The sequence below is a fragment of the Chelonia mydas genome, chromosome 18 (genome assembly GCF_015237465.2).
Source record: "Chelonia mydas isolate rCheMyd1 chromosome 18, rCheMyd1.pri.v2, whole genome shotgun sequence".
NCBI classification, from domain to species: domain Eukaryota; kingdom Metazoa; phylum Chordata; order Testudines; family Cheloniidae; genus Chelonia; species Chelonia mydas.
In genome coordinates, this window is record NC_051258.2 from 17,077,430 (window position 1) to 17,103,393 (window position 25,964).

General features: G+C 39.1%; 1 protein-coding gene across 6 annotated transcripts in view; it reads right to left on the bottom strand.

Moving 5' to 3' along the window:
- GNB1 (G protein subunit beta 1) overlaps window positions 1–25,964 on the bottom strand; it is an 87,299-nt gene that overhangs the window by 44,201 nt on the left and 17,134 nt on the right. The window contains exon 1 of one of the 6 annotated variants that reach the window (XM_043531482.1): window positions 16,131–16,149. The exons of the other annotated variants lie outside the window; for them this stretch is intronic. The gene's annotated coding sequence lies outside the window, so the exon portion shown is untranslated. Of the gene's footprint in view, window positions 1–16,130; window positions 16,150–25,964 lie in introns of those variants that run through there. 6 annotated transcript variants of the gene reach the window in all.

The window sequence follows — 25,964 nt, forward strand, 5'->3', positions numbered from 1 at the left end:
GAGTCTGCATGCAATGAAGTCACACAAGTGCCACAGTTTAAACAGAATTCTGAGTTTTCTTCAGCAGTTGCCTTAACATTGATATTTCTTGCAACAACCTTCTCAGTTCATCAAAAATTTAGCCTGTTCCTAAAGGGACACCAACGTTCTACGTCACATCTCCTTCGGAAAATTGTACCCCTACTGTTCTAAGTTACCCCTAAGATTACTGTCAGAGAAAATGAAAAAAATATTTTTCTTTAATTTTGTGCATGTGATAGCACTTTTTGGGTGATCAGTTGAGTTCCACTTTTGTTGATAGCACATGCCTTTTCACACTCCCCACAAGAGGGCATTTACCAATATCAACAATAATAGAGCTGATATGGAACAGGAAGCAAGTTGTAGCTATATACAAAGAGAAAGGGTAGAAGAGCAGGAGTCAGACTGAGTAAATTTGCTGATGAAGCTATAAGATCCACACAAGAGATGTTCTAAACAAAAGGAGAAGAGCCATAATATTTTAGTCTTTCAATAGTTTCAGAACATATTAAGGTGTATTCTTCTGACAATCAGTCATTACAAAAATCAATTTGAGAGCATTCCTTTAAGGAGTTCTGATCCAAATTGAAAGAAGTCTCACTTATTTCTCAGGACCTCCTAAGATTGGACTACAACAAGTTACTCCTGAAAGAATTCTGCGTCACTGCGCATGCACAGAATTCATGTCCCCCACAGATTTCTTTGCTTCCTCACAGAAAAATGACTATCAGGGAAGCAAAGGGACACTGCAAGAGCAGTCACGCACCACTCACTAGCTGCGCGGGTACATTGCTTCAGGCACCCAGAGGAGAGGTAAATCACTGCAGGGCTGGGGATACCCCAGCCAGTGGCTCCTACCCTGAGCCAGGATCAGCTGCTAGTCCGGGCTGGGCTGGAGGCAGGAGAGGACGGGACTTCCTCTTCCCCTGCAAGGAGTGGCTGGGGCTGTGTCAGACCCTCCCTCAGAAACCTCCCCCAGCTGCAGGAAGCTCAGCATCCTCCTTTGCTTTCTGCCTGCATCGCTCCTCAGCTGCAGGGGGAGGAGGGTCACTGTATGGGGAGCTGCTCCCCCATCCACCTGGACATCCCAAACAATCCCACCAAGCCTCACCCCGTACAACCCCTGGCCCTCCATACCCAAACCCCACTCCACTGAACCTGAACTCCTGCATCTGGAGCCCCCTGCACAGTCAGACCCCCACCCTTGCACCCAGACCACCCCGCACCGAGTTCCCTGCACTCAAACTCCCACCCTGATGAGCCCCAGCCTCCTGCACTACCCTGAGCCCCCATGCCACTGACCCCCAACTAGTTGCACCCAGACTCCCCACCCCACCGAGTCCCACCCCCCCTGCTGAGCCCCATTGTCCCTGCACTTGGAACCTCCCCCTCCCCCCCCCCCGCTTCAGTGCATCCAGTTCCCCCCCACAACTCTCTTCACACACACACACACACACACACACACACACACACCCCTGCACTGAGCTGCCTGCACCCAAACTGTCCCACACAGAATCCTCTCACCCCACACCTGGAGCCCCTCCACAATTGGATCCTGCCTGCCCCACACTGGTGTACCTGGTGCAGAGGGGCAGGGCCCCACGGTGTTTCTGAGGCAGGCCCAGGCCTTGTGCTGTGTCAGGGTCAGGTGCAGCCTCACCACTGAGTCTGTGTCCCAGGGGTGGGGAGGCTGCAGGGTAATCTCCCACCTTCTTACAGCCAGTGGCCTGTGCTCCCCACTGCCATGCTGGAGCCTCTGCATTTATTTATTGACCAATAAAACTTGCAGAATTTTGCAGAGATTTAAAATATTGTGTGCAGAACTTTTAATTTTTTTGGTGCAGAATGCCCTCAGGAGTAACTCTGATAATGCTTTAGAGAAGATTCATCCACACCTGAGATGAACACAATCTCAAAAACCATATAAGTCACTATTTGTCTCTTCATCTATTGTAGGATGTATGTGTGAAAGACTAGAGGCACAGGCAGTTCTCTCAACTGTTCTCCAGTCTCACTTTTTCAAAAGAAAGAAAGTGAAGTCAAGCTATTAGGGTTGCAGAGAAAACCTTCAAAACATGGAGCGAAACCAATGCAGAAATCTCATCCTGAGTTTGCAGAAAGCCTCAAGTAACAGTTTGAGGTGTCAACGAGCCCATTATTTCAGTGGGTGCTAACTTAGATGCCCACAACAGTTAAAGTATTTCACTGCTTATAAAAATGTGTAAGAAAAGAGAGGAAGAATCATATTATGGAAACCTACACCAGTATTTCACAAAATTGGAAAGGAGATACTAGGTACTAGCCACGTTGGGGAAGAAGGAGGAGGGCAGGAAGATGTATGCATTAAGATGGGTAACGGGCCTTTAATACCACATGATGGCATTATGCAGAGGATTTGGTAAAAATCTGACAGTTTTCAAAGTCTGGGAAACAGTGATCTAGACGGATGTGTCCTCCACGTGTCTATGAAAAGGACGCAGGAGTTTCTGCTTGAAGAGAGCTTCACCGTCAAAGCTCTGATATGACACCATCCTATAGTCAAAGATTAGGCAGAACTTGCCTTCACAAGCAGTCAGTGGAACATGTTAAAGTGAAGGATAAGACAATGCTAAAAATATAAGTTCTTCTCCACCACACAGAAGAACTAAGAGCCTATCCCCTCTGAAGCCATCTCCCTGTCAGCAAGGGACGAGACTGGGATCAAATCTCGTGGCCGTGCAGAGTACTACAGCAGAACCTCAGAGTTACGAACACCTCGGGAATGGAGGTTGTTCGTAACTCCAAACAAAATATTATGGTTGTTCTTTCAAAAGTTTACAACTGAACATTGACTTAATACAGTTTTGCAACTTTACTATGCAGAATGAAAATGCTACTTTCCCTTTATTTTTGTTAGTAGTTTAGCAGTACCGAACTATATATTTTTTGTTATATCTGGTGCTGCCTGATTGCATACTTCCAGTTCCAAATGAGGGGTGTGGTTGACTGGTCAGTCTGTAACTTGGAGGTTCTACTATATCTGCAGATCAATAAGGCTGGCTATAACTTTAATTTCTGTCATTTACAGCACTTCTGAAGCATTTTTTAAGAATATTAAAAATTACATTTTATCAATCAAATGTAATCTTAACTTCACATAGAGGAGACACCATCTGATGTGTTCCCTTCTGTGCTCCAATGGCATTAGCCTTTGCCAGCTCATTTGTCAGTTTCTCACACAAACATCCCTATGGCTTTCATGTGCACAGAATGCCCTCCCTGAACTGATCTGTAAGTCCATTACCCTCTTTGGCAAATCTTTCAAGATTCACCTCTGTCACGATGCTTAAAAATCCCTAATTAATGAATGATGGTTTGAGGGACAGATGGGGTAGTTGACAATTACAAGTGTATGTACAAGCACTGTGTTTGATTGTATCCCTCTACTTCCAGCCTTCCAATATCACTTGTTCTTGATTGGGTGCTTCTATTTTATCAATTTACTACATGAAAAAGCAGATTCTCGTGTTAAATAGAAGTCATTACAAGAATTAAGCACTACCTATAAAAAGATACTGAATATTAATTACATCTTCAAGATACTGCATAAAATTAATACTCAACACCTCTGTGAGGTAAGTGGTGGTTAACCCTGTTTTACAGATAGAATAGCTGGAGCAAACAGCTTGAGCCACTTGCCCAGGCCACAAGAAGAGACACTGTCAGAGGCAGGATAACAAGGCAGGAGGGGATTCTGGCTTTCAGTCAAAATTCCCAACCCATACTGCATTGCCACAAGTTACTTGAAAGGCAAAAGAAAAACCAGGGATTGATTTTCAGAGGGGCTGATTCCCTCACAATTCCCAATGAAGTCTAAGAATCAAGGCCTTAATTTTTAAAATCCTGATATAATAAATTTAAAGACTAACACAATGGGTCAAAAGAACTTGAGAGAAATTCATCTTTAACAAAAAATTTCAGGCGACCCTCAAAACACATGAACTTTTTCATTGGCACATAGCCAATTCTAATGATATAATTTAGATTTAAAAGAAAGCCTTGTCACACTTACACAAGAATAAAAATAATGTTCACAAATATGTAAGCACCCACTAAAATCTGCATTGTGAAAAGTTAAAACATTGTTTTCAACATTAGCATTATGTGCCTCATGCCTTCAGTTCCAAAGCACTGCTAATAGTAACGATTGAAGTAGTAAGAAAAGCTTGTTATCAACACTTAAACAAGGCTGTTACTATTGGTCTTAAGTGAAAACAAAATATTGGGAATTACAAGAAGAGGAAGAGGTAAGAGCTCAAAATCACCAGAAGTAGCACTGAGGAAAATAAAAGGATTTACAGTTGCGAAGTATTTCAATTTTCCCCCAGAACTCTCAGTTTAGAGGGTATTAACTGTTTGTACAAAGAAGTTTTGAGGGGTTTTTTAAGACTATGTACCACCAGCACCATATAAGACTAACTAGTGGCCCACCTCCACATCGATGATATTGACATCCACCTTCCCTTAGAGCTGTTTGCATGTTTAAAACATCACTGTCTTCACTACAAGGGTGTCAAATGCAGATAAAGTAGATCTTTAAGCCTGCTGTGTCAGGATAATAGGGGATTTTACTAAGTATAAAGCAGGAAGGCAAACTGAAGTGCAGTAACCTGAGATTAAAAAGCTAGTTTTGTAACAATCTTGACTTACTTTAAAATGTTGACACACAATTTTTAAATGTGTTTTTTCTGCTTGTATAGTACACTATTAGCGAGAGAATTCACTTCTGGAGACCAACACTAAGGTTAAGCTACTTTGCATTTGGGGTCAGCCTCATCCAAACTCCAATTTAAAGATGAAGAATTTAGGAGGGACCATGAATTTGCCATCAAAAGTAGAGTATAAATATATTTCCATGAAGATTTCTCTATGTCTCACATTCAATCATTTCACATTTTAAAAAGAAATCAGATGGTTTATTATCTAATCTTCCTAAAAGCTGAACAGATGAAATCTAACTGATTTAATCTGCAGTTAGTTTTTGGCATTAAATTAGGTGAGAACATTTAAAAGTAAACAACCCTAACTGAAGTGGAACTATAACAATGATGCAAATCAGAATATGTAATATTAATTTTCAAATTAAAAACACTTACTCCAGCAGTTCCCTGAGCCACACACCCTTCCTAGTACAGGACAGAAGCCACAGATCGTTTATACATTCTGGATAAAAACTAAGTTATTTGCCAGGTCCACATTAACTATAAGTAACTCAAAAAAGTTATACAAATCTATTTTGCAGAAAGTTTAGTTTCATTTTTGGAGCAGATACTCCATGAGTATCCTGCGATGGCTGCAGGAAGCAACCCTGGTATTGGAAAATTTATTTTCAATGTAACACTGCAGTTAGTACTTACTTAAGAACAAACCAGACAAACCATGAAGAAAAAGAAAGATTTGCAGTGCCATAAGATTCCATTTTTAGATAGAATATAGTCTTGTAAAAGCAACATTAATAATTACAGGCCAACTCATTTTCATCACGCCACAGCACTGATTCAGTGAGGGCATTCTTGTAATTCAACTGCCGGAGGCCCTGTCTGAAACAGCATTTCTACTCCTGGTAAGCAGAGAGCTTACAGCTCTCATCATCACAGTCAAAGGAATGGGTTTTTAAAAAAAAGAAGAGAAAGGAAATAAAACCATAGAAGGAGAATGTGTTAAACAAGGTTTAGTCAGTTAGATCATTGCACCAAGGTGGCTGGATGACAGCCAACAACAGTGCAGAGCATGGTGGAAGTAATGTCCCAAAATACCCAAATCTTCCACCTTCAAGAAAGGAGATGGAAAAGCTGGGGCTAAGAACAAATACACTGCTTCTGAGAGGGTGCAAAAATACAAAAATAGCCGTTTCAGAGATAAAACCTCTCTACTGAAGACTGAGAAAATTGCCTTCTCTCATATCAAACCAGTATTCTGATTCCCAGTTTGTCAAAGATTTAGAGAATTGTTACACTGGTAACAGCTTGACCAGATTGTCTACTAGAAAGTCATCAATATTGAGGTATCCATTAAATAGAAGTCTTGGTCTTTTCCTTAGAGATTCCTGCCCCGCCCCACCACCAGCACTTTTCCTTGGGAAAAGATATTTTGAAGAAAGCTCTTAGATTTCCATCATTTTCCACAGATCTTAACATACTCAAATGAAAATAATTAATAGAAAGAACTTGCTTTAAAATTATTAGAAAGAGTTTTAAAAAACTGACCCCAATGATATACTGAACACTCTTCTAAGCCATCAGATGTATGAACAGGTGCTTCTCTAATTCTGCTTACACCCTCCTCACACAGCAGTATAAACACATTCAAACACAGGATTTAGGAGCCAAACATGCTGCATGTTTGTCTGAATACAAACCTCCACCCCTTCCTAAGGTGGTTTTATATGTACATTGGCTACCTCCCAAAGACTGATATTTGAGTTTTATCAGGATTAAATTACCCTGATGGAGGCCTTTAAAAGCAGTCTACACCTGAACACTGTGAACATCTAGCATAACCATATGAAGTATTTTCAACTCAGCAGAGTACTACATTGATAGAAACTGCACCAATTAACCTCATAGGCCCGTAAAAGGTTGAGCTGGCTCCTTTAAGGTGGAGTATTTGGAAAGCAAGAGCAGAGAACCTCCTCCACCTGTGCCCAAATCTAACCTACCTGGGCTGCAAAGGAACCTAATGCTTTCGGCAACTCTTTAGTTTAATATTTCATTTTTAGGTGAATATTAAAGCATAAAGGCAAATCAAAATATAATGGCTGATCAAGAATTTAAGCACAGAATTTTTTATTTCTAGAAATACCTGACAAACTTTAAGGATTTTTATTCATTCGAGCTAAGAAAATATTTATCTGAAGTTTATAGTATCACAACTGAGCCTGGAATAATTTCAAAAATTGTTGTCTTCCATTTAAATTGAAGTTATTTCACTGCTGCCTTCACCAGCTAATGCTTGTTCTTTAGTGATTTAAAATAGAAAGCACGTTTCCTAAGCATCTACTGAATAGTCATCAGTGCCTGAAGATTGTCAACAAGACACAAACAACTCCACTCCTCTTCATTTTCTCTAAGTAATAAATATTACATCCAGACAAAATACTTGAGAGTAAAACCAAAAGTGGCTGTATTACAGAATTCTCCAGCAGCAGTGAGAAATTCACAACAACTTGCCCATCAAATTAAGGTGATGTTTATGTAAACAAGTGTTCTATTATGAGGAAGTGTAGATACTGCTGCAGGAAAATAAAGTTAATTTTTCAACAACATGAATTTATACAACTGATCCACTCAGAGCCTTCAACAAATTTATATCTACCCGAGTTCTGACTTGTTTTTGTCTAAGTCCTCTCATCTCAGGAGCATACTGCTGCAATACTGACTTGTAACAGGTCATTTAACTGCAAATGGTAGAGTTTGATAATTATGCATGTATTTATGGCTGTACTACAAACTCACAGATGTATATTGTTCATTTCCCCTTTTACCCAGCCTCCAGATAAATGCACAAAGCTGTAGTTTAATTGGAAAGGTTGCTGTGTAAACTATTTTATCTTTGGCTCGTCACCCACCCACCTTTCTGTATCATTTATGACCTTATATAGACACTGTCTTCAGGAAATTAAAGCCAATAATTATTTAAATAAAATGATTCTAGCGTGAACATATTTTACTAATTTAAAAGTGTGTCTAAAAAGTAAATTTATCTCATTGTGCAATACACTACTGCAGTTGATGCATTCAGCCACAATACCACATGGCTCCATAAACAGGAACTACAGTAGTAAATAAGTCATGGGTGTGGTCTCACTCAAGACACCAAATAGAATATAAAAAAAGTTTGCTTGTCCAATATATATAGAGCTAATCTATTTTACTTCAATATTAATTCTATATAGAACTGTCTACTTCTCAGATTCTCTTCAAAACACAAACATTTAGAGAAAAAAAATGTTTATACTGCTCCATGTGCTTGAACAGCTTCTTACTTACTATTCAGCAAGCTCTTCCAAAGTCTTGACACCACCTCTTCTGTGAAACTGTGTGCTTTTACCTGCATTTGGATTGCATTGTAACATATCATAGCTGTGTAGGTGCATGACCATATATGTGTTTGGCAAACTCACTGTTTGTAGAACATATATACAGATGCCGCACACAATCTGTTGAAATGAAACCTCTGTAATGAGAATGCCTACTTCAAATCAAAACTCAAATGGATAGTTCTGAAGGAGTAACATCTTCAATAGCTTTATATCTGTTCCACAAAAAGATTTTGCAGCAGCTGTATGAACAAGAATTCTCCAAATGAAAGCGTACATACATTCCAGTTTTGTGTTTATTAATTTTCACTAAAGGAATAATCCTACCTTGAGTAAAGTTTTTACTTTCATCTCATACATATCCAGTAAATCTTGCTTTAATGTACCAGCTAATCATGACTCAGTTAATTTAACCAACCCTGTGAGACTTAAACAAAAGTGAAGTTTTACATAGCAATTATGTAGGGTACCACATAAAAAAGAAGTATTCCTAAACTACGTTCTAGGAGTCCACATAAAATAACCTGATCAAAAATCAATTCCAATGTGGCAGAACAAGTATGCAAAACACACACAAACAAACATACCTGTTTCAGTTAACTGTTTTTCCACTATTAGGGCAACTTTAAATATACAGAAATTCAGCCACAAAGATTTCCATTAGTGTTGATGTGGGGATACTAAAACCAAACTCGCTTGCGACAGCTCTGGTGGGCAGGGTTCAAGTACATTAGATTAGTGCTGCTTTATTTGTTTTTCTTCTTTAGCAGGGTACACAGCAGAACGTCTGACAAAAGCAAAACTTAGAAAAGATAAATTAAGAAATGTAGAGTGTAGGACATGCCAGTTGGTCACTTCCGCAATCTTATTACGAACTTATCACTAAACACATTTTAGGTTTTCATAATACTAAACGGAAAAGTGCTAACTTTTGTTAGTAAGAGAAAAATTTAAATCTCACTTTTGCCTGAAATAACGCACTGCCAGTTGAAGCATCTTGCAGGCTAGCAAAGGCTGAACAAATTGAGCTAACATCTGATACCTTCAGTTGGTCCTCTTCCCTTCACAGAGAAAATAATTTAAGTCAACGAAGTTCATGCCAGAGCTTCCCCCTTTTTTCAGGGGAGAAAACAGCTTTTGTGTCAGATCACCACACTATGCAGCAGATGGTTAAAAGGAGTGTTTTTCTTCTGAATAGTAAAGTTTTAAAACTGTATTAAGTCAATGTTAAGTTGTAAACTTTTGAAAAAAAAAATCACCATAACGTTTTGTTCAGAGTTAGGAACATTTCAGTTATGAACAACCTCAATTCCCAAGGTGTTCGTAACTGAGGTTCTGCTCTACATACAAGGCTTGAAAGGTTTTAACTGTGCAAAACACTTTTTTTGCTTGCTTGTTATCTTATAAGTATTGAGAATGTCATGTCTGGTCTTCCCTAGTTTTGATGCAGGATTGGAAATCTCAAATGTGATTTGAGCTCTTTCACCCCTTAACTGATAATACAAGGTGTGTGGAATGGTCCTCACATTACAAGGTGAATCTAACAAGAATTTCTTGCCCTCCCCCCAAACGTTTACTATGTGTTTGAACACTTGATTCTAAAACCCCAAACTGGTGTTATTTCCCCCCTTTGATGGTTACCTGTTTTCATAAAGCACCATTTAATTAAAGGAAGGGTGGTCTTGTGGTTAAAGTACAGGAATAGGAATCAGGATGTCTGGGTTCTTTTCCCAGCTTTGCCACAAACTGTTTGACACCTTTCCTGTCTTCTACGTGTGTTGATGTAATGGGTTACAGATGTCATTCAATCAATGTCTGTCACCTACTATGAACTCCACAGAAATTACTATAAATACCTTTTATGGTGCTGCATAAATAAAAAAAAATTAAAGGCGTAATCCTTGCTGTTAAAAGGCTTGGAGCAACTTTTAGGAGCTGTATTACTGCAAAGCTGTCATACCAATTGCTGTAGGACAATTATAATATATTTACTAAGTAACTGATATTAATAAACCAATATGAAACCTCCAACCTCAGTTACTAATAGCTCTCAGCCCCTGAATTTACGTTCTTGAAGTAACATTTTGGCTTCTGGAGTATTTTAAGTTTCCCAACAGGGTTACTTGTGGTGATAAAACTGGCCTGCCAGTTCTGAACCCAAAAATAAGATTAAAAACCGAAACATGATCATTTAAATATTACATATTAGAAATCTGTAGATGGGTAAAAAAATACCACTGTTAAGAAGAATTAATTGACTGAAAGCCAGAAAGTCATGGACAGCTTGAACTGGCAGCTCTTGCTCAGTAAATCTGGGTAATTTTTATTATTATTTTGTTTAAAGAAAAATATAAAGTGTACTACTTTTGAAAAACTAGTGAAGAGAACTTTGATATTTTCTACTAGGAAACGCTAAGGATCACAAATAAAACAATGCCAGAAGTTGAATCATCACAGACCAGAGTCCAGCCATGAAATTTACAGAATATGACAGTAAGGCCTTGTCTAAACAGGAAAGGTTCACCAGTTTGACTTAAGTCTGTTTCTAAACAGATTTAAACCAGTGCAAACCTCAATGGATATGTCTACACAACATTTTGGAGTGAACCTCCCAGCTCAGGTTGACAGGCTCTTGCTAGTACTCTAAGAATAGCTGTGTATACAGTGCTTTGAAGTTGCTCGGGCTGGAGCTCAGATTCTGAGGCCTAGTCATACAGATGGATTTCAGAGCCCAAGCTCCAGCCTGAGCCCCAAATGCAAAGCGCTGCCTACACAGCTATTTTTAGAACACTAGCGCAAGCCTTAGTCTGTCTACCAGGGCTGGGAGGCTCGCTCCAAAATGCTGTGTAGACAATTTATTTTAGTTTAAAAATGGCTTATTTCGGTTTTCCTTAAACATCCTCTGAATCAACATACACTAAACCAAACTAAGCCTTGTTTAAAACAAGTGTCCACACAGCCTTTCGCACCAGTGTTCCTACACTGATATTTTAAGTCACACCTTCAGTTACCTGGTTAACTTACTTATATGCAAAAGGCACTAACAGTTGGGGATGATTCTGATGGGAAAAGACACCTCTACCACCACACATTTCAACTTACAGATAGATAGAAAAATATCATTGTTGCTGGAACAATTGTGCTGAAGGCAGAAACCATGTATTTGGGTTATTATTATTACTTCAAACCAGAAGGTGCGACAGCCCTTGCAGTACGCCCCCCCACCCCCCGTTACAACACCTATGATTGTTGCTGTTAAGGTAAAATGTCCATTTTTAACTGAAATCTGCTAATATGCCTGTTCTACCTCGTTTCATGGCACAAACTAAAAATTTGAAAGGGGTGTGTCCTACATCTTCCATGGAAACTGCACAGAGACTAAAGGCTTTATTGTCGATGCTCATGTTTAATTACCTAAGTAGTCACATTCATTTGTATTATAACATATATAATCACGTACTAGAGATACAACATCTTCAAGTTGACAAATCCAAATTAACAGGTTCTTTGCTACAATAATTTCTTACCATCTACCCTGCTGGTCACTAGTATGTGGCATCATTTCCAAAGAGAACGAAAGTCAAAAGAACGTTCAGATTCTATTGTCACTCATCAGAAAGCAATAATCTGAAGAGTTACTGATTGCCTAGTAACAGTGCTACATTAGAATTAACAGCTGCATTAAGTTGTAAATGTAATGAAGTTTTCTGGTAAGAATATTCACCTAAGCTAGAACGTAGTATGTCAACCTCCTAGAGTGTGGTTTGAGCCTTGGACTATTATTTATTGAAAATGTTGTGAACTACACAGTTCTTGATGGACACAGTTTATATACAGACTATCTTGGCTACATCCACTGAATTAGTCTGGATGAAGGTGCACGTGACTTCTCTCCACCATTGGACTGAATGAGTACACTGGCCACATTAATAGGATACAGCTGACAACCTGACTGAGGTTCATTGGCATTACCATTAATGATGAAATCCAGAGTGTTACAGTTCACACTACTTGAAAGCTATGGAAGAAAAAGCAATGTAAGAACCAAGTATTTTTCTAGCTAACTGCTCAGAGTGAACTCTATAGGAGCAGTTCTCAAGCTGTGGGTCGGGACCCCATTTTAATGGGATCAGCAGGGCTGGCTTAGACTTGCTGAGGTCCAGGGCCAAAGCCCGAGCCCTACCACCTGGGGCTGAAGCTGAAGTACCACCCACCAGGGCCAAAGCCCAAGCCTCAGAGCTTTAGCAACCCTTTGAATGGCAGAGCTCAAATGGGCTCAGGCTTCAGTCCCCCCTCCTGGGGTCATGTAGTAATGAAGGGGTTGCAGTGCAATGAAGTTTGAGAACCCCTGCTCTATAGCATACAGGTGCAGACTATTCCCCTTAAGAACATTCTTCCTAAGATATCTGGGTTATCTTTTTACGTTTATAGCTTTTGTTCTCTTTAACTGCACTAGGTGTTAAATTTTCTTTCCTCTCTCCCCCCCCCCCCCCCCCATAGTTGTAGATTGCTTTTAGGACTTCTTTGGCTGCACAATCCTTCAACTTCTCCTTGATTTAAGCACCCTTCAATTTCAAAATCAATGCAGGAACAGTTTCTGGAGTTTATATATAGGCCTTCTTGCTTGAAGAAAAAAGTTGTTTTTTTCAAACTGTAGGACTGCACTGTGTATACAAGAATTCCCAAATTGTTGGTTTGTTCACAGCTTTCAACATTAACAGTTTTATGAAATAGCTGTAAGTTGGAAGGACACTTTGGGCATTAGTATGTAACAAGCTCATCCAATTTTGTTTCAGAATTCTCTTGTTCAGTACAGATCTCCATTATAAGAGTCTTAACTGTCCATTAAATAGGCTAGCCATCTATGGCTTATTTGTTTTCAAATACTTAAAGTCTAAAGATATTAAACTGAATTTATACAAACACTTCCCCCATCTTCATCATCCACTTGCCACTTCCTTCTTGGAAACATTTTATTCAATTCACAGCATATTACTGAAGATATTCTTGTAGAATGATGTCTGAAAGTTCAATACTTGGGAACCCAAGGTTGCAAAGCAGCATTGCTCCTATTAGAAAAGCAAAACTGCACATCTACTTCTGATTACTGTAAATGCTGCTGTATTCAGAGAGATGTTTTACAAAGGTTAGTGTGGCTGGGCACCTTCTATGAGATATATTCATCTCCACATGCTTCTTGTTTTTCCTTTAATAATAGTATTGCCAGACTTGAACTTGAAGCAGATATTTTGCTTAGCAGACAATTTTTCAAAAGCCAGATGGAAATACACATCAAATAGAGTATTAGTAAACTTTCATTATGTGCAAGACGTGATTTATTAAGTGCTTAACTAGCTATATTTCTATTCTTTTTTTTTTTTATAAAGCAGGTAGAGTACAAAAAGAAATAGTAAACTACTACATAAGTTAAAGCTTAATATACCTAATTGAATGAACAATGATTTTCATAGTGCATAGTTTTATTCACATAATCCTCACTTTTTACAATACAAGTTTCACTGTGATTAGATTTTTTACAGGGGTCACCAGTAATAATTTGACGTATAACAACTGCAAAGTGGATTCTAATATAACTTCTAGTTTTACAAGTCTTCAGCCTGAAGATTCCTGTGGAGGTTGTTGTCTGAAGGTGAATTTTTTGAAGTCTGTATCTTCAAAATCCCTGTATCTATTTTTGAGATACCAGTAATGGGGAGCGGGAGGAGTGGAGAATCAGGCATTTGCTAATGGCTGTGTTTTATCATTAAGTCAATCAGCCCTTGGTGAAGACTTTTCTATCATTGTACATTCTCTGCCATGCCTGACAGGTCTAAGGGCTGATAATGGAACAGTTTTCATGAGGAGACATTGTAAACTGCCTCTGAAACAAACATACTGTGAAATCTTCCTATAAAAGTGCCTTACAATAAAACAAGAAAATATTACTGGCCCCAAAAGAAAGACTTACTTTTAGTCTCTCCCCACAATTTTGGCTGTATTCTGTAAACCCTACATCTTCATTTACCTGAAATAAACATCTATATTTTGCTGTTATAAAGTCAGCCATCACAACATAAAACTATTCACATGCTGCTGCCTTGTTAACATAGCCTTGCATGAAACTGCCGCCAGTCAAAAAAAGCAGCAAAGATGGCATTCACCCATTTTGCTTTTTCAGTGACTTAACTGTTTCAATCCCCAACAAAAACTACACTACGATGCAGTTACTGTTGTGAATGCAACTCAGTAAATACGGGGTAACATATCACACGTGACACCATTCAATAGTGATTTGATTATGATTACGGCACTTTAGTGTTTGTGGTCCCCAAGGCTGTTGCTACAGAGCAGAGTTAAGGTGCCAAACAAATCATTTTTAAAATTTTAACTTGTATATCTAGATTCACCAGTGCCTTCTCACAGCTTTAGCACACACTGTAGCAGCACAAAACAACTAAAGTGCACTAGCTAATTAAAGTGGGTTTACAGAGCAGTACAAAGTGGTTGGGAGTGTGAACCACAATTTTGCCCTCCTTCATCCCAACATTCCCAAGCACACAGAAAGCTTAGTTAACCTTCTTTATCTTGTCCTCTGTTGATTAGACTGGTGCAACAGGGCAGTTTTGGAAAATTAGGATTAGCGAGCATTTTTGGCCTTTTCCCCCCATAATGGAATATCTGTCACGGGATAGTGCATAACTTCTCCTCCTGCAGAGGCACTCATGAAGAGCTGCCTCTCCCAAAACACCCACCACATTCCATCGTTACTAGCAACAGTGACACCAAGCTGCCCCCAAAGACTGGGTGGCCCCCATATTGCCAGAATATTTGGGATTAACACCTTTTGCATTTCCGGACTGATTTTAATTATCATATAACTGTTGCATCAATACTGTTTTTAAAGTATATAAATATACTGTATACTTTGTGACGGGGCAAGGCCAGATGGCTATGGAAAAGTAGTGGGAGATAGATATATTAGCTCCAGGCTAAACAAATCCCTGGTACTAGCTTAAGTGAAATGGAAGCTGCTCCAGGTCAATTAAGACACCTGGGGCCAATTAAGAACTTTCCAGAAGGCAGGGAGAAGGCTAGGTTGATTGGGACACCTGAAGCCAATCAGGGGCTGGCTGAAACTAGTTAAAAGCCTCCCAGTCAGTCAAGTGGGTGTGCATGTCAGGAGCTGTGGGAGGAAGTGGCGCTGTTGGAGAGGCTGAGTAGTACACACCATATCAGGCACAAGGAAGGAGGCCCTGAGGTTAGGGTGAAGTGGAGCTTGAGGAAGTGAGGGCTGCTGTGGGGAAAGTAGCCCAGGGAATTGTACATGTTATGTTTCTAAAAGGTCAGCTACCATAGCTGATACTATTAGGGTCCCTGGGCTGGAACCCGGAGTAGAGGGTGGGCCCGAGCTCCCCCCCTCACCTTTGCCCCCTGATTAATCACTGACATTGGGAGACAACAGAGACTGTGCAAGGAAGGATAACTTCTCCTTACCTCCCTCACTGGCTTATGATGAAAATGGCTCAGTAGACTGTGACCCTTGTCTCTAGAGAGAGAGAAAGGTTACATGGAGGGTCACAGTGAGCCTCTGAGGCTAGCGAAATCCGCCAGGAAACGCGGGACCCACGGAGGCAAGGACAGAGCTTTGTCACAACTTATATAAGTAATATAAATATGGACTGTGTAAGGTTACTTCCTTAACTGCTTCCCAACATTTATAGTTGTATCTCGTAACTGTGCACATTGTCAACACAAACCTGGATGTAAATATTAAAAAGCCAATGACTAAATTTAGGCTACTTATAAAATTTAAATTCATAAGGCTACTGTAGTGTTAAAATTCTTACTCAAAAAGCATTACTACTGCTATCTCAAGAGACTTCACCACCACCATCATACATCTCTCCACTGGGCAAAATTACCATAATAGAAACATTAGTAAAAGACTAGAAAATTCTTTTTATTAAATATATTTTTTAAAAAATCTCTAAAGTTAAAGTTCCTTGCTCACATAATACAATTATCTCCCTACCTTTTTCATAAACTTGGGGAAGCCTGCATGAAACAGAGAAAGAAAAATGTTCATGATTACTAATGGAAACTGGAAAGGAATCAGAAGGAAGAAAAGCCACACCCTGAAGCTGCACACAATTACATACTGCCTCTATGTTAGCTTTTTGTCTTTGTTGCTTTATATATATATTCATCTTAACAAAACCAGAGAGTAATATGTCTTAGTGTGGCTTGGTTTTTCTTTAGATTTCTAAGATTACTTGAGATCAATATAAAAAGATTTACTTTTCAAAGAGAAGAAATATTTGAGTAGTGTTAAGAGTGGATGGAACACAGCTGTAAAATAGCATATTTTGGATCTATTCTACTTAAACTCTAACATATAGCAACACTAGCTGTACATATGGAATGCAAAAGCTGTTATTTTGCTAAGCAAGTTATATTACACTATCATTTTAGACAAATAAAAGGGTTTAAAGTATTTCAGAGCTGGAATTTCTTTATGCAGTTACCAAAACAAGAAATGCACAACTGTTAAAAGCAAAACCACACTAGAAATTAAAGGTTTTATATGGAAGTTATATGTAAAATACTCAGCATTCTACATGAATGTATCTAGCTGACACACTGCAATTTCAAACACACATGAAGAATGAATTAGGTTTCCAAAGGTATCAATTCCTCTTCAGGAGAAACCTAACTTCATAGCACATACATGGAGAAATAGATCCTGGAAAAGAAGTAGATTACCACTGTTGAGAAGAGACCTCTGTGAGGATGGTTTTTAGGTGACTAGATACAATACATATTTAGCAATTGGCTCATTCCTTCATCTTCTGCATGAAATTTCCTTTAGGAACACTTCCCTCAACCCAGTCACCCACCCACCTCCAAAACTGGCACCTTTAAGGAGACAGTAAGTTAATACCTCACACAAGGCTAAGGGAAGTCTAGTACCCTTACATGGATGAATATAATTTGTTCAGAGGTGTAGACACTAAAAGTAACTGGGCACCAGGACTGAGGGTATGAGTTAAACCATCATCATAATGGATAAAGGAGCTCAAAGGCCACATGTGTCTTCTAAAATATACCCAAAAGCATTGTGACAAGTGGTATTTTGGCACAGAAAACCTGTTCAGCGTTTCAAACACGAAGCTGGAGTCAGAGATTTGACTACCTTCACTGTGATGTTGATATTCTGTTGTTGTCATTGTAGGTTGCAGTGACACTTGAGAAGACTGGATGGTTCAGTGTACAGAAAATAGGGCCTTTTTCCTCAAGACTGTTTGTTTAAAACCGGTGAGTTGCGATTCAGACCAGCTCAGTAGACAATTGTCTACACTACAAAAATATCACAAATGGCACTAACTGCAACTCTTTTTGCAGTCCTAGAGGAGAGGCCAACGGCACAAATGTGAACCTCCCTCTCATTCCCAGAGCTGGCATCTCCAGGTCAGGCTAGAAGCGCATCAGTATCAAGGGGCAGATGGATGAAGAGGTAGTTTGTACTGCTGCTCATGATTAACCTGTTTGTTAAACTACAATTGTTGTCTCCCAGCTCCAAAAAAAGGTAGGCCTATGCTACTCACAATTAACAATCGCACCAAAAATAGTTGGGGGGGGGGGGTGGAATCCTTTTCCTTGGGATCACATGGGAAAGTTATACTAAAAATCCAACACAACACAACAGAACATAGCTGAAGTGACAAGTAAGGAGAGCAAAGAAAATCTAACCATACTTGAGGAAATCTAACCTCCTTACCCGAAAAGTAGAATCCACGTTTCCAGGTAAAAAACATGTTAGTTGCACCCTCAGATTCAACTAGTCTGAACCAACTGAACTTGTAGCAGTCTGTCCAGACAACACCACACAACAGTGCACTTAGTAATTCCTTGTCAAGACGGGAAGAACCAATTTTGGCCATAACAACTCTGGCTCAATTTTCAATGGATGCAAAGAAAATTGCTCCACTCCACAGTTTTTTTTTTCTATAATTGTAATAAAAGACCTTTAGCTTCAAGAATGCTTAAAGCACATTTAAAAGAGAACAAAAAATTATAAGAGCCACTAGGAAACCTGGGATAATGAGAAAAAATATACGCTGTGGATTGAAAACTGCAAGACTGCAAAGGGGGAGGGAGGTAAACTTGTAAAGGACACATGATTATAATACACCCCAGTTAAACCTTGTTTCATGATATGGTAAAGTATCTGCATCCGATGAAGTGACCTGTAGCTCATGAAAGCTTATGCTCAAATAAATTGGTTAGTCTCTAAGGTGCCACAAGTCCTCCTGTTCTTTTTGCGGATACAGACTAACACGGCTGCTACTCTGAAACCTGCATGAACATGCAATTTCCGATGCTTGGTTGTTTGACAACTATGCAAAGGGAAAATTAGAAGCAATTTAATTTTTAGAAAATTTGAAGTATGGAGACAACATATGTTTAGAATTTGTGTCATCTCTTATTATTAGATCAGCTGAATCAATGAGTTAATGGTTTTGGAGAGCTTAAAGAAAGGAAATTCCAACAGCAGCATATTTTCTTCTAAAAACAAAAAATATGCATTAAAATCAAAGGAGTGGAAGCAGTCTGTGTTGTTGATCCAAGCAATTTACAACTAATTCCAGCTGTGACAGAGCAACCAATGACATCATCATAACCTAGCAAATACTTACAATAACATCCCCTCCTAACTAGTTTTCAAAGATAAACGTAGTTTAGCAAAAAGTTGTTTCAACACATTTAGACACCTACTTCATCAACCATTTTGAAATGTATCGTGCATTGAGCGCTCACACACATCTTTGCTAGGCTACTGAAAGAGTGAGCCCTTCTTAAGTTATGTATCCTCCATCAGATAATGCACTGAATTAGATTTTACACCAGGTTATGCTACTACCATAGTTTTCATCTCCTTCCTTACTTGATTGCCCCTAATACTGAACACATTAAACCAGTGAAATAAAGAATACAGGCTACGAGTGTTTCGTGAAAGCGCGGTTGGTTTTTACTGAGGAGGCTGTAAAAGCGATCTTCAAGAGATAATGTATATTTGATGCACTTTGTTCCTTTGATGCATCCGATGAAGTGAGCTGTAGCTCACGAAAGCTTATGCTCAAATAAATTGGTTAGTCTCTAAAGTGCCACAAGTACTACTTTTCTTTGTTCCTTTAGTGATGTAAAACTGGTTTGACTAATACTAGAACCCTATGCACCAAGCCAAAGTATACTACAAAAAAGAGTGTTCTACATTACCTAAAAGCAACAAAATAAGATCTCACCCAAACTATATTCTACACTGAAAAGCGTACAACTTCCAATGGTAGCAGAACCTAGATGTGTTGCAATCAACTTACACAGTTCTTGAGAGAAAGCACAGATTCAGAGACTCCCTCTCCCCTTGCCTAATATTGACCCCATGATAAAATTAACAAGTTGGACTAACAACAAAGGGACTATATCATCCAGTCTTTGGGGACTCCAACAGTGATTTGAACAAACATTCATCCAGACAGAATGGTCCTACTGATGCATTTTCTGAAGCCACAATGAGGAGTACCCTCCTAAAAGCTCCATCAGGTGATAGCTGCAAGTGTAGCTAACTGTGTGAACACATTCAAAAATACACAAGATGAAGTTCCAGCCCAGGAGATCACTTCTGTTGGACAGCATGCTCTTTTTGCCCATAAAGCTACTGCTTGCATAGAGCACAACTTTAATGCCTTCAGATAGTTACATATTGGGGATGCTTCTGGTGGAAAATAAAGCATTTCTTCTCAATAGCTCAGGGCTCTTATGCCAATACTCTCTACAGATGTTCCTGTAATCATAATGCTGCTTATTGAGAAGTACAGGGAGACTAAACTCCTGGAGGCTCAGTGTCAGAAAAGAAGATTAAAAGAAGTCAGCCTACTTGGGATGGAAAGTTGGTGGTGCCTTTCTCAAATTTAAAAACAGCAGATATATGTTAATGTGAGTAATGTGTGAGCTGATTTAACAAGTTTACATAGACAATCGTTCTAAAATTGGATTCTGATTAAACTAAACTCATATCCCAGAATATTCACTTCTTTAGAAATCTCATTTCAAAGAAGACTTTTCAATTCCATGTTCAGACAGAGTCTGGTCAAGGGCTGAGATCCTGACTCTTGTAGGGCCCTCCTATATCAATATAGCCCAGTTATAACATCTATTTCAATTCCTTTTTGACTGACTGACTGCTATTTTAATCCTCTCTCTATAATAATGGAGCTGTGGCTGAAGGAGAGAAAAATCCATTCCTTGAAGAGCTGAACCCTCCAAAAACTGCCCACTGAAGGAGGTAAAGGCCAATTAATAGGGGAGCAAAAAAAATTGCAAAAGTATATGGAGTTTTCTCCTTTATATGCTCTATAGAACAGACAGGAATCGAGAAACTATCCAGAGACACAAGTCATACCTTTTTGTTCAAAGAGGTTGAACCCTGTCAAACAAGAATGACTGACAAAACTAATCTGTTCTTTGTTTCTGGAGAGTAAAAGGGAAGCCCAGAACCATGAATGATCTGAGAACTGGTGTGATACATGACATTCATGGGAGTACTTGCAGAGATATTTTCCTCCAATCAGATTCTCATGAATAAGAAAGCAAAAGTTAAGATTAGCGGCTCACATAGGACAGCTTCCCAAGATGCAGAGTGAGCACTTTTTGGTGGTTATGTGCATCGTGAGCACTAGAGACTTATCACTTTTTACCTGCCTCTGAAACTTCACACACAAGAGCACAAATTCCATAAAAGACCTAGTTTCAGGGAAACTACTCCACCCTTTCATGTGCTGAGAACTTATGGAATGGGTATGATTTTTTTTTTTTTAAACACCTCTTAAATTTGAGTTGATTTTGCTGTAGTAAAAGTGAGGAAGTGAGTGAAGCCAAGCTTACTGTGGACAAAGCATTGTTTGTTTCCTCACACACAGTTCAGCCAGCACAGTATATTCCTGACCTGCAATATTCATGTTGTTCTAGTGAAGGGCTTCTACTAAGCCTCAGTTGACCATCATGCTGACTTGCATGAATAAGGCTTACTCAAATTAAAGTATGGACATTTTGTTTTTGCAAAGATTCCTAGACATCTTTAAATGACAAGACTCAGAGGCAACAATCCCACTTGATTTTTAAATATTAAAACACCTTCAAGGTTTGCTGTTCATACATTAGTTTCCCCAACTAGGCTAGTAGTGTTCAATGAATCGTGAAAGAATGAGACCTCCAACCTGATGAACCTCATTCACAGTTACAAATACAATTTTTATAAAAGTAATGATTGTTTACACAATGCCAGTTTAACTATAAGAAAAATTGGAGTGATCAAGTTTATTTTTCTCTTTGCTACAGGTTTTTAAGTGGCATTTTAGAATAAGTTTCAGAGTAGCAGCCGTGTTAGTCTGTATTCGCAAAAAGAAAAGGAGTACTTGTGGCACCTAAGAGACTAACACATTTATTTGAGCATAAGCTTTCGTGAGCTACAGCTCACTTCATTGGAACGCATCTGATGAAGTGAGCTGTAGCTCACGAAAGCTTATGCTCAAATAAATGTGTTAGTCTCTTAGGTGCCACAAGTACTCCTTTTATTTTAGAATAAGTGTTCATCGGACCTGTGAATATAAGATAATGATGTAGGGTATACTCAAGTCATTTACTACATCAATCTTGAAAGACATGTAATTTGCAATTTTCCTGAGGTTTCATTAAGAAAGAAGGATTTTCATGCCCTTGGTTACCAAATTCTGGAAACTGTATCACCTCTCATGCTTCATAATCTTCTCTGACCTGATAAGCAATTCTGTCTAAGTGTGATCAAGTAGCAAAGAAATTACTTATTTTAACCCTTCACTGTAATATACTCCAAATAAAGCAAACCTATATAGATATTTGACAACAGTATCACAGGACAAACTAGCAAGCAGCAGAAAATTAAAGATGTGCCATACTATACCTTTATCCAGCTGTTCATAGTAAACATAGTATGTATAGCAACCACTCTGATCTAGTAAGAGATGCCTTCAATACTGAGGTACGACAACTGAATACAGCAGCTATATCAGAATATTTGAATTGATTCATACTTCAGCAAAGTTCAAATTTGTATGGTAAGTTTGTTGTATCCTCCCCTTGCACAAATCAGCGTAAAGGGAATTTGTTAAAGATAAAACTTTGGTAGTCTTATTTTTTGAGATACTACACTCATTAATTACAACTCAACATCCCCTTATTGTCACACTCATTGCAAAGACGACCTTACATCTCAGTAGCAAGAGACAATGGCACTTTAAAGAATCAAGCTACTACCCCTTTTTCTGCTCTGATGACCCATCAAGTCAATTTTCACTTCTGATCCATTAGTACTAATAGCAAACTGAAGCCATCATTTCCTATAGTACTCATAATTGATGTTAAAGGAACATAAAGCTGAATATCAGGTGGGGTGAAAGGAATTGCAGAAGAGAAGGAATACAATAATTTAGGAAGATTTAGAATAAAAATGTATTTTTGTTAAGCATTATCCATGTTTGCTGTTGTACAGCACAGAAGATAAGAGTTCCTGCCTCAATGAGTTTATAATCAAAGAGATCACGCAAAACACAGAAAGGGTTTCTACAGCATGTGTATGTGAGGGTGACTGAATTTTTGATATGGGTGGATCAAAGTGACTATTCATCCACAAAGAGATTAGCAGAGGACCATACAGAATGGGCTACCTCCATTACAAACTTCCAGCAATGGAGAGGACACCTAAGATGACAGAATTTTTACTTAGAACAACAAAATATGAGATATTGCACATAAAACCATAGTGTTATCCCTGGTTGTGCTTGAACTGAACTTTTAGGAAATCTATCATTTCACTACAGCTGTTAACGTTAGTGCAACTCTGCAGGTGGCAGCAGGAGAGGGAAATACTAGACCGGGTCCCTATTTATTTTTGTTTTAAACTCACCATGTTGTCTAAGTGCACTCTGAGGCCTGGTCCACTCTTAAAAATTAGATCAACCTAGTTACGTAGCTCAGGGCTCTGAAAAATTTAGTGCCGTAGGTAGGATGACCTAACCCCCAGGGTAGACCAATCTAGGTCCACAGAACAATTTTTCCATGGCCCTAGCTACCACCTCTTGGAGAGATGGATTAACTAACATTGGCAGAAAACCCCCTTCCAGCAAGGTGGGAAGTGTCTGTACTACAATGGCACAGCTGCAGCGCCGTAGCTGTGCTGCTGTAGTGTAGATATGACCTGAGTAGGTATGGATCACATGGCAGTAAGTCATTCATCACCTGAGACATGCATTCCTCAGTGCTCCTGCCATGGAGCTGCTCTAACATTTATCTCCTAAAAATGCCTGGTGTAGCTGAGGCCTCAGGCTGAACACAGAATTAGCAATGCTGTTTCAGCCTAGAGGCTTACAAGAACAACCTGTGCAGGTAAAAAGTAATATTAACCACAACAGAAAGAACTTGACTATTTTTAATGCAACTATTTATTCCTAAAAAAGGCCTCCTGACCAAAACTTTACTTTCCAAAATAAGCATTTAAGATAGCACTATCTGAAAGTATAAAAACTAACATCCCTCAAGAGTTGAAAAAAACTGCGGCTGCAATATAGCAATTTCCTATCTGACATTTTAAACTCAAGTCACGGTTCATATCATCGCCTGCTGTGGAAAAATCTTTGGAGGTGTAAAAAAGTTCTGTGCATTTCATGACATGGAATGCCCAGTGTTGCTGCCTCATGGGGTGGAGGAATGCTAGTTGACACAGAAGTGATGTAAGGCGTGGGCTTGCAATTGTATCAAGGCATCATGAAGAGGCTGCCTTTCAGCGTAAGCTCTGAATGTGGCCACTCTACCATTGGTTCCTGTCTGCTACTAGCCCCACTGAGGTGGGAGGAAGCTTTGATACTTCAGGGTTTTGTGCCATATAATCCACAGGATTTCAAGAGGACACGTGCCATCCAGAGAAGCCACTCCACAGTTCTGGCTCCCTCCAGAACCCCAAACTTGTAATGCTCATGGAGAGGGGCTCCTACCAACTTGGTCATATCAGTTGTGCTCCCCTCCTGCAATAGTCAGCCCCAAATCTCACTTTTGGTCCGTTATATTCCCTTCTAATGTGCAATGTATGGGGCCTTAAGTATCTGAATACACAAATCCATCTTCTTAGTACTTAAAGTTCAGAATTATTCTGTGGACACAAGTAAAATGTTTTTACATCTCTTACTATTATGAATTCCAATTTTTTAGAACTGAATAGGAAAGTCAAACAATAAGAACTGAATGCCCCATTTCCTTCTTTGGGCACATGTTATTTTTAGTTGTATCTGCTTTTTCCATGTACATATATCCAATACTACTATAACTCCATGTGGGCTGAGACACGCTCCCTGAAGCTCAACTAATTTAAAGTGCTATTCCTTAAAAAAAACAGATGAAGTATTGGGCTACATGCTTTGAAAAACAAAGAACTCTCACTCTGAAGATTCCTTGCAGGAAAAAAACAACCCCAATGAGCTATTTGGTTAGTTTTTCACTTTCTGTGTCCCTTTCCCAAATTGTGGTTCACATCTTTCTGGCTATGTGACTCCAATTCTCCAGCCCAAATACAGGCTAAACAACTCTTGAAAAAAAGTGGTGCAGTTCCACCACAAAGGGATGGCAGGATTCTGAGAGATCATGCCACTGAAGTTCTACCTATGGGCACATGGAGGGCATAGAATCAGCTGAAGGAGGTGCAGGGAGGGACATGGCCAATAGATTCACAACTATGTAGATCCATTGACTACATCCTCAACGAAGGGGTGACAGTGGGTTAAACACACTTAAGTATGGTCTACACTAGAGTTAGGTTGATGCAAGACAGCTTACATCGACATAACTATGGAATTGTCTACACTCACATTTCACTCCTCCCAACATAACTGCCCTGCTATGCCAACTTAATAACTGCACCTCCACGAGCAGCACAGAGTCAAGGTTTATGTAGTCATGTTGACAGTGCAGACACTGCATCGCTTACGTTGACCGTTACTGGCTTTCAGGAGCCATCCCAAAATGCCTCACATGGACTCTACAATAAATACAAATGCTCCTGGTGAGGACGGGCGTTGCTGACACAAAGAGCAAAGTGCAGACATGCACAAGCGGTGCAATTACTGTGGCAGCTGTATGCCAACATAAATTAGGTCGGCTTAATTCTGCAGTGTAGACATGGCCTTAGAAATATTACCAAAACCTCAGGTCTGCAGCAGAAAATATGGATTGACTCTGCTGCTACTTTATGATAGGGAGAAACTGTGCTCCCAACGGCCTATGAAAAATCAATTTGAGCTTTGAACACAATAATGCACTTGTGTCTTAACAAAAATGCTTTCCCCTGCTGCTTGACCTTGATAAAATCATAAATCATGCTGTTGATGACATTACCACTGCACTGGAAGTGACATCAATATGAGTATTAGGACCTTCATGGTGGGATTAAATTGGAAAAGAGTGGTTGTGTTGGAACAATACCTTGTTTAAACACAGATATTGGTAGTCAAAAATAGGAACATTAAAGACATGAAAAATTAATTTATATTTAAATCTAGATCATAAAGACTCACCCAGCATGCAATCCATCCATGCTCAAAAGCAAGTGATAGCAAAATTTAGTTTATTTCTTTTAAATGATCACCGTTTATTCTGTACACTATGCTAATTAAATACTTAGCACAGTCTCAAAATATAAAATTAAAGATTAAGATTTTACTTTAGATATTTTAATTTGCTGTGTACACTACATCTAAACTAGCATAATAATCCTTTTCCCTTTACA